At 47.3% G+C, this 8,372-nt stretch overlaps 1 long non-coding RNA gene across 1 annotated transcript in view; it reads left to right on the plus strand.

Moving 5' to 3' along the window:
• Nucleotides 1–5,664, plus strand: part of LOC144164053 (uncharacterized) — a 113,059-nt gene extending 107,395 nt beyond the window's left edge. Inside the window, exon 6 of the long non-coding RNA XR_013321024.1 lies at nt 5,548–5,664. This is a non-coding gene — a long non-coding RNA (uncharacterized LOC144164053). The remainder of the gene's footprint in view (nt 1–5,547) is intronic.
• Nucleotides 5,665–8,372: the final 2,708 nt, after the last annotated feature.

Below are 8,372 nucleotides of genomic sequence, written 5' to 3' on the forward strand. Positions count from 1 at the left end.
CTGCAGCCCTACCAGAAAACTCAGCTCAGAATGCGGGTGATAGCTCACCAAGCACCCGAGCAGCTCACCACGTGACAAGCTCACCAAGAAATAACAAAAAACAACGAACGCAATTGAGCGTGCGTGTCGGGAGGGGAGCCCTTCGTCGTCTAGAACACTGTTCCCAGCGCTCGTGGCGTGATCTCTCGCGTGCTGTGCTGCTCGCCAGTTCGCGTGTTTTCGCGCTTCAAGTGGCAAGCACAGAATCGCTCGCCCTACAGACCCGGAGTTCGCAAAGAGGGTTGCCATCGTTTGTATCCCCTCAGTTGCTACGGCATCGTGCTACTAAGCACGACGACGCGGGTGCGATTCGCTGCCACGGCGACCGCTTTTCCGGTGGAGGCGCCAAGCAAGAACACCTGTGTGTACGAGATTTCGGCGCACGTTAAAGATCCCCAGATAGTCAAAATTATTCCCGAGCACTTCACTACAACGCCCCTTGCGTCGGAGCGTTATACGCTACAATCGATTGATCAATGGATGCGTCAATCGGTAGATCAATCAATGAATCAATCAATCAATCAGTTGGTGGCGTGATCTGTCGCGTGATCTGCTTCTCCCGAGTTCACGGGCGTTCGTGCCACAAGTTGGAAGAACACAAAAGCTCGTTGTACCGACGCCGATTTCGCAAAGCCGGTTGCCGCCGGTTCTAGCGCGTGCGAACACGGTCCACTTGGGCGGAGTTGTCAAAGCCTGCGGACTAAACAATCTGGGCTTGCCAGGTCCTAGAAAATCTCGCACAACCTAAAACAGCTTCGCCCAGCCACTTAAAATGTAGGTGATCACTAGCGCTGCTGCTAGATCCAGCCTTGTACCACCAGTGTATGCTGCGTCAACTTGTTCCGGGATAATAAAAGCCTGAGAGATATTTTAGTGTGTAAATTGGTTAAGCGTATTGTGTTACCTTTTTTTAAAATACTCGAAGGCCTACATTCAGTCAAATAATTGGCTAGGTATGGCTGTTTTATAAAGACAGGCTGACAAATACTAACTGAACTTTGGGAAACAACTGCTACGACTGTATGGTGCACCGTTCGTTATACTTCGCCGATAATATTTGTGCATGTAAAGTCTAATTTCCAAGATATCTGGAGTAGTGGATAGCAAAAAGAACGATGCCACCTTTCTTTTACTGGTTAAAAACCGTTAAACTAGTTTTGAAGCGCTTAGAGTGTGTCTCCGCTTTTCTGTGAAACTGTGTTATAGCATGTAGTTTGACACCATTCTTTCGCTAAAGGGCGTTAGGCTTTACACTTAGTTCTGTCACCTACGTAGATAAAGATATTTATTCCTGTCAAGCAGTATTATGCTGAAATTATGACGTAGTTAGCGTTAGGTGTTACAATACAAAAACTCATTCGCTTACTAAAACAGCTCTGGATTAACATGTGTGAGAACGTATTACTTAGGGAAAATATCGGTTTACTTTCTTAACAATAACTCATCTGAAGCAAACACACTATAGAAAATATTTCTTCTACACAAGTCATTTGCTTAATATTTGGTGCTCAGATTGTGTCGGCAGTACACGGGCCTCAAGCGCACGTGCAACAAATTTCATATGCCCGATATGCCGACCTTAATGGAGTCGCTAAGCAATGCTTGCCGTAATTTGCTTTCAACGTCAGATTTATTACGAGCGTTGTACGCTTTTGCGTTTACGTAATCTTCACAAAGCCGGCAGTGGAAGAAGTTATGTTATTGTGGAAATTTATATTTTTATTTTTTGGCGAGTCCCTACTTGATAAAATATTCAGCTTACCAACCTTTTAAAGTCATTCAAGAATCGCATAGTATAATAAATGAATAAATAAAGACTATAAATATTTGCGGTTAAGCTACAGCGCTTCCCACATAAATATAAATAAATAACTCTTGAATTTGAGACAAAAATGGCCACTGGAAAGCCAGAAACATTCAGTATTTTCGGAGTTATGCTCGTCGCACCGCATGGTCTGTGGTGACTTCGCAGGCAGTTTTATAGTCCATAAGACGAAGACAGCAGTGACGTTATGATTTCTAAAGCTGGATCATAAAACTTGATAAATGTGTTTGCAAATAGTGGGGTGGGGGGATAGTCCTCTACGCGTCAAAAGCTCACCTGGGATAACAGGCTCCCTCAGCGGAATGCTCCACATTTATTTTGCCCAGTTCCGTATGGGCCCTGCTCCGAAATCTAGATAGCCGCGCGTTTTTCCCCAGAGATACAAATTATGAACGTTTCGGGTGCCAAAGCCACAACGAAGCTATGGTACGCGCTGTAGTGCAGTACTCCGTGTTAGTTTTGGCGTACTGGTAACATCTAACGTGCAGCGAACTCACGACACACGGTGGCTTTCACTTTTGAAGCTCACTAAAAAGCGCCGGCCGAGGCCTTGATCAAACCCACCAATTGAACAAGAATGCAATAAATTTCGTCTGTCGTCATTTCCTGCTTGGAAAGGTATCAAAATAAACTGCGAAAAATTTTCAATATAATTTCTGGGGAACACCAAACGTCTCAGCAGGAGAAACGAGAGAAACTAGTTATGGCAGCTTGAACTCGTGGTACAATGCTCGAGAAACAAGCGAAGCAGGGGGTTCACCTGGCTTCATCCCTCGCTGGGAACCGCATTCAGTGTGGCGTACCGATTTGAACAGCCTTGTAAAATCCCCCTAAGCTTTGCCTCACCCCTCAACACTTAGCCTAGCCTAGCAAGTACATCGCAAAACTTAAGAAAAGCGCAAAATCAGTAAAACATCACGAGCGTGGTACTTGGGTTACTTTAGGAGTGGCGGCTTCACCGCGATACTTGGGATTGGATCCAAGCCGCCTCACATTTTCTAGAGCAGAAACAACACGGCGTTCGCGCTGCTCTTCTTCTTCCTCTGGAATTACATACTTTTTAGGCCGACCCATTTTTTGCCGGAGCCTAAAAGATGTTGTCGGCGCGGTGTCACGAGGCGCTGTGTCTCGCCGGGGCGGAGACACCATGGCTCCGCGTCGGTGCAGTGGTGTCATAGCTAGGCAAGGCTTGTCTCCGCCTACTCAGCAGCGCGAAATTATGCGAGGATCAGCGCGGCGTTCTTGCCGGCCAACTCATGCTAAAGGAATATTTTTATCGGTATTTTTTGCTCACACCGCTGGACCAAGCCCACGCTAAAGCAGCTGGTCTGTTAACAGGAGGGCGGTACCTCACTTTTTCCTGCAAATGCAACAGGCTCCATCAGGGTGCGGCGTGCCTCTTCACTCCTCCGTGTGAAGTGGAACGGCGCAGCCTGCAGTGCGCCAATGGGACTGTTGCCTTACAGAAATGAAGCAATTTTGCTGGAAGTGATACCACATGTTTATGTGACGAAACTACTACTTCTTAGAAAACGCCAGAGGAGAAACCACTTGACAGGGACTAGAAGGCGTGCTTTTGCACGCCTGTAAAGCTTTAAGTGAAACTGTTTCAAGGACAAGTGCAAATCTTCTGGCTGTGCTCCACACCCTAAACGACCATTGCCTTCTTCCTTTACTATAGCAAAACAAGGGATGTTTTTAATCTAAGGAAAGTGTTAACATGTGCAGAGTTGGTAACTCTGCCTAGTTTGGCAAATGAGTCTCATAGGTATTTTTTATAAAAAGCAGTCACTTAGGAGCAATGTAGTCGTTTCCTGAAAAGACAGCGTTTTTGGAAATACTGTAGCCGATCGATTCTTTCAATTTGGAGGGGAAGGAAAAATAGAGTAAAAGAGCAGTCCGAGAAATCCGAGAGTAGCAAAAACCAACTTTGGGAGTCGCGAAAACGAAGACCTTGCGCAACGCGCGACACCGGACTGATGATGATGTTGCTATTAGTAAGTGTTCTCTGTTGCCTAAAGAAAAGTGCTGTCAACAAAACATCTATCTTTAAGTGAAGCAATAATATTAACAAACTAATTTACCTTGAAACAATTATCTAAATAATATTGGCAACTGGTGCGAAATGAATCAACTAAAAATTATCCGAAAAAAAAATCCGAGTTGAGGGAATAAATTTAAATTCAAACTACTAAGATAGGCTAAACGGCGTACGCCGTTACCCCGATTCAAAGAGGGGGCCTTTAATCATCATCATCATCATCATCGAGAGGTGCCGCCGCGGCAGTCACTGTACTCCAGGAGATCGGCAGTAGTTATGTCTGTCGTTGTTTGAATGTTTGGCAGTTATTAACCTTTACAAACACACTTGTTATGGCGCAAAGAAAACATCCCCCTCGCGAGGGGCACGATCAAATGCAGAGCATTTCCGCGGGGGGCGCGCCTGCAAGTCGTATGGATTACGTATTGGTTGTTGTTGTAATTGTTGTCTTCCAGCGTAGACATTGTCGATGAAGTCGATGGTGAAACGTGAAACGTGCCGTGAACCCCCTGCCGCGGCTATGACGCAACGTGGAGCGGCTATGACGCAACGTGGTGCGGCTATGACGCAACACAATCCAACACAATCCACTTTATTCCAATCCAAATCCAAACCAATCCAATCCAAGCCAAGCCAAGCCAAGCCAAGCCAAGCCAATCCAATCGAATCCAATCCAATGCCCCTCGCGAGAGAGTGTTATAGCGCCGAAATCGCGCCCCCACACGAACACGTGATGTTGACGTCATGATCACGTCACAGATGTTAGCGACCGGAGCGCGAGCGAACGACATATGTGGTTTAAGCGCGAACCCAACGCGGCGAGAGAGGGTGTTGCGCACGTCCCCACCTGTTGTGCGCCCGAACCGAACGCGGCGAGAGAGGGTGTTGCGAGCGGAGAGGAGGCGAAGAGGACGCGGGGGAGAGGGCGCACCTGTAGCCGACGGTTGAATGAGTCAAGGATATAAGGCGCGTTCGTAACGATCCATTCTGTGTCGGCTTTGTGGCGCAGTGGTTACAGCACCATGTACCTTGCGTTCCGCCCGCGGAGTCGTGGGATCGAAACCTGGCGCCGGTAAGTATTATTTTTTATATAGTGTAGGGGGAGCGATGCGGTTTACGGACGTCAGCGCGGGTGCATCGTGAGTTACTGAAATGCTCTGCATTTAAAAAATTAGTGGCCACGCATGAACCATTTCCATGTTTCGAGGGTGAGTCCACTGCATATTGTAATTGCAAAATTATTGGCTTCAAATTCCCAGTATGTTGCCCCGGCGGGATTCTAGCCAGTTCCCATCCAATTCGAAGCTAGCCACGTGGCTTAGTATTAAAAATGGCGCCGTTCTGGAGTCGCCGCGCGAATCTGTCGCGGATCATTTTATCTGGGAAATCCAACTTTTAGCTTTATTTTGTCCTAAATATCCATCGTCGATATACATTACTCGTATGTGACAACTTCCGGTTCCTCGGGAAATGCCGGAATCTCAAGCAAGTCCGAACTCTTGTAGTTCAAAAAAGCGGTCGCCTACTGTAACCATTTAAAAAATATATACCCCAAGCTTATACAATCGTTGTAGTGGTATGTGCTCCTATTATCCATTTACACGTAATTATTACTCGCTTTTACCCATGTGCATATCTTTAGGTACCACCTCTATAGGCTGCGGACTTTGGGTGAGAGAAATGCACAAAGACAAGCCACCGAAGTGTTGCCTTTTTATATACTACGAGAAGTGCGGGTATTATAATTATAATTCAGGAGCGTACGACCGACCTGTTTGCCAGCGGCCGGAGAAATAAGTTCAAATTAGAGTGGCTACTTGATGGGCACATAGTTTGATTACCTATTTGCCTATGTCAAAACACAATAAAACATTTGTGATTCAGAAAAGTCAACGAGAATGTTTGTACAATTATTAAATGCATTCAATCGAATTACAGTGCCGCACATACTCCTAGTTTTATATATACAAACCCCCCGAAACCGACACCTGCTTTCATATAGATTGTTGAAAAAAATTTTCGCCGATGCCATGTTATCGAGCACCGTCAACAACTCCGCCTGCTTCAGATTTGTTATACGGTCGCACTCAACACCTCGTACTGAATCACCACGGTTGACCAATGGGTAATATATTTGTTATGTGGTAGGATGGAAAAATCAAGACTCACATCAAATCAAAAGTCAATCCACCGCGCATGCGGATCAGGATGCCGTGGAAGGCATTAGAGGATAAGGATGGTCTCAAGAGGGCTGGTAAGCGCACTCGCAGTTGGCGAGTGCTTTTTACTTTGGGAGCCTGTCGTATGTAATGGCTAGAAGCACAATTTCCTGTGGCGGTCGGCCGAACGGTCAGGCACCACATTTCCATTCTCTGCAACGGGCCGAGATTACACCATCGAGCCACCGTTGTTTGCGTCCGCTACTTGCCTAACCATGGCCATGACGTGAGAACGCTGATACGTCCAACAGGCCTTCAACTTGCCTTCAGCGTGCCTTCCCTTCCGTGCCTCTGTGAAGAGAGCGATACTTGGAATCCGTAAGACTGAACCAGCTTTCATTCGCATAATTGAATTTACGATGGATTCCCCCGTATTTCCGAGCTGTCCACATCATTACCACGAACCGAACGTTTCATCTCTCTACTGTGTTCGTTTTTGTTGTGCCTCTCTCAATCTCCATCGTCTCGTATAAATGTATTTTCACGTAAATAACAAAAACTCAGTGTTGGAATTTCTGACGTGTGCTTCGAAGTACCTCGCGATGAGTCCCCATGACCTGATGACATCACACTAGTACTAAAACGTGAAAACAGCCACTGTCAATGCAGACTCCCACGGCCATAATTCCAGTAAAGGGCGAAAACAAGAACGTCTGTGTGTCAGAAGCCTGCTCACACACAGTCACATTCTTCACATTCCTAAAGCGGTGCAGTGACATTCTACTACTGCGTGCTAAAAAGCTTCGCTCCATAATGGCCGCAAAAGTTTTACTTGGAGTAGTTGTCGACAGTTTGTAATATTCTCACCGAAATTTACTGAAATCATTCTGCGTCTTGCAGGACGAAATATAAGCTATCACGCACAAACGTGTGTGCTTAAAGAACTCCTGAACAGTACGGTCACATAAATATTCTCTTTAATGCACATGCTGGCCACAGCGATTGGGAGCTGGAATTATCATTGCACACTTTCGCCTAAAACTCCTGCTACAACACGTCTGGTTTTTTCTTCGTTTTATCAACTGTTTGTCGTATCCCGGCGTGAACTTTGAAATTTTGTCCCTGCTTCCGAAAAATTTAGCGATGGTATTCATCGGGCCGATCGACGTCGTCAACGGGGTCGTGGCCGTCTCGTGGCATTGGAGGTCTCACGGAATACGCCCTCAGAACGTCATCGCCGGCTTCACTTTCCGTTGGACTCACCGGTCCTGCCCTGGCCTAATGTTCGCAATACCCGCCAGAACAAAATACTACTGCCACCATATTGTTGTAGTACAGAGTTTCGTACGACAGAGTTTCGTACCATATTGGTGTCGTACGTCACAACAGTGACCTGCGATAACACCGCTACCTTAACTTTAACATCCTCATCGTCTGCTTGCCCATCCACCGCTATTTTACACATGATCCTTCTGAACACGTATCAGCTGCACCAAACAGGTTTATTGTAGCAAGCACCTAAACAGTGCTTTTCTAGCGAGGACTTATCGTGTCGTCAAGACAACGCTGTCGCAACCAGAACGCACTGCAAGAAAGTAAACTTTAAAAATGGGGGCACATGAGGATGAAGACAAAAAAATTCAGCGCCATTCCCCTCAGCGAGTGCTTTATCGATACACACAGTTGAAAAGAGTTGGACTGGGGATATTTTGAACGCAGTTGGGAGTTCACGAGTCAGGGGGAAGGGAAGAGAGGGAATGAATGGGGATAGGTGAGAACAAAGGGGCACAGAGGAAGAGGGAGAGCAAGAAAAATATAACGAGTGCGCAAGGCTGGCCAGCAGGCATTTTGCTACAGCCGTGGTATAAAGTTTGTCTCTTGGAGGAAGGCCGGGACAAGTCGGAATGCTTCCCGCCGTATAGAGTTAGTGCCCGTAGAGGAAAGTAGGTCCATCAGGGTGTGGCTGGGCAGCCCGAGACGCTGGATTGTGGCCCGAAGCTCTGCTCGTGGGACATCGTGCTGGCGGCAGGAGCAGAGCAGGTGCTCCAGGGTCTCGAGTTCCGGACAGTCAGCACATGTGAGCGACGACTGGCGGCCTTGTCGGTGGCAGCGGGCTTCCACGTTGCAGCAATCGAGCCGCATGCGGAGGAGTATAAAGCGGGCTTCCCTGCTGATGCGGCCAGGCAAGTCCTATATCGCGTGGCCGCTGATGACTCTGTGGTCTGGGTGCATCGTCTCCACCTCCCGCGCCAGGATGGGTTGTGCGGCGTCCAAGGACGTGCGGTCGGTAGAGAGAGGGTCCCACCCT

This window comes from Haemaphysalis longicornis, unplaced genomic scaffold (assembly GCF_048455015.1).
Source record: "Haemaphysalis longicornis isolate Haplotype H1 unplaced genomic scaffold, Haemaphysalis longicornis Haplotype H1 scaffold_13, whole genome shotgun sequence".
Classification (NCBI taxonomy): Eukaryota; Metazoa; Arthropoda; class Arachnida; order Ixodida; family Ixodidae; genus Haemaphysalis; species Haemaphysalis longicornis.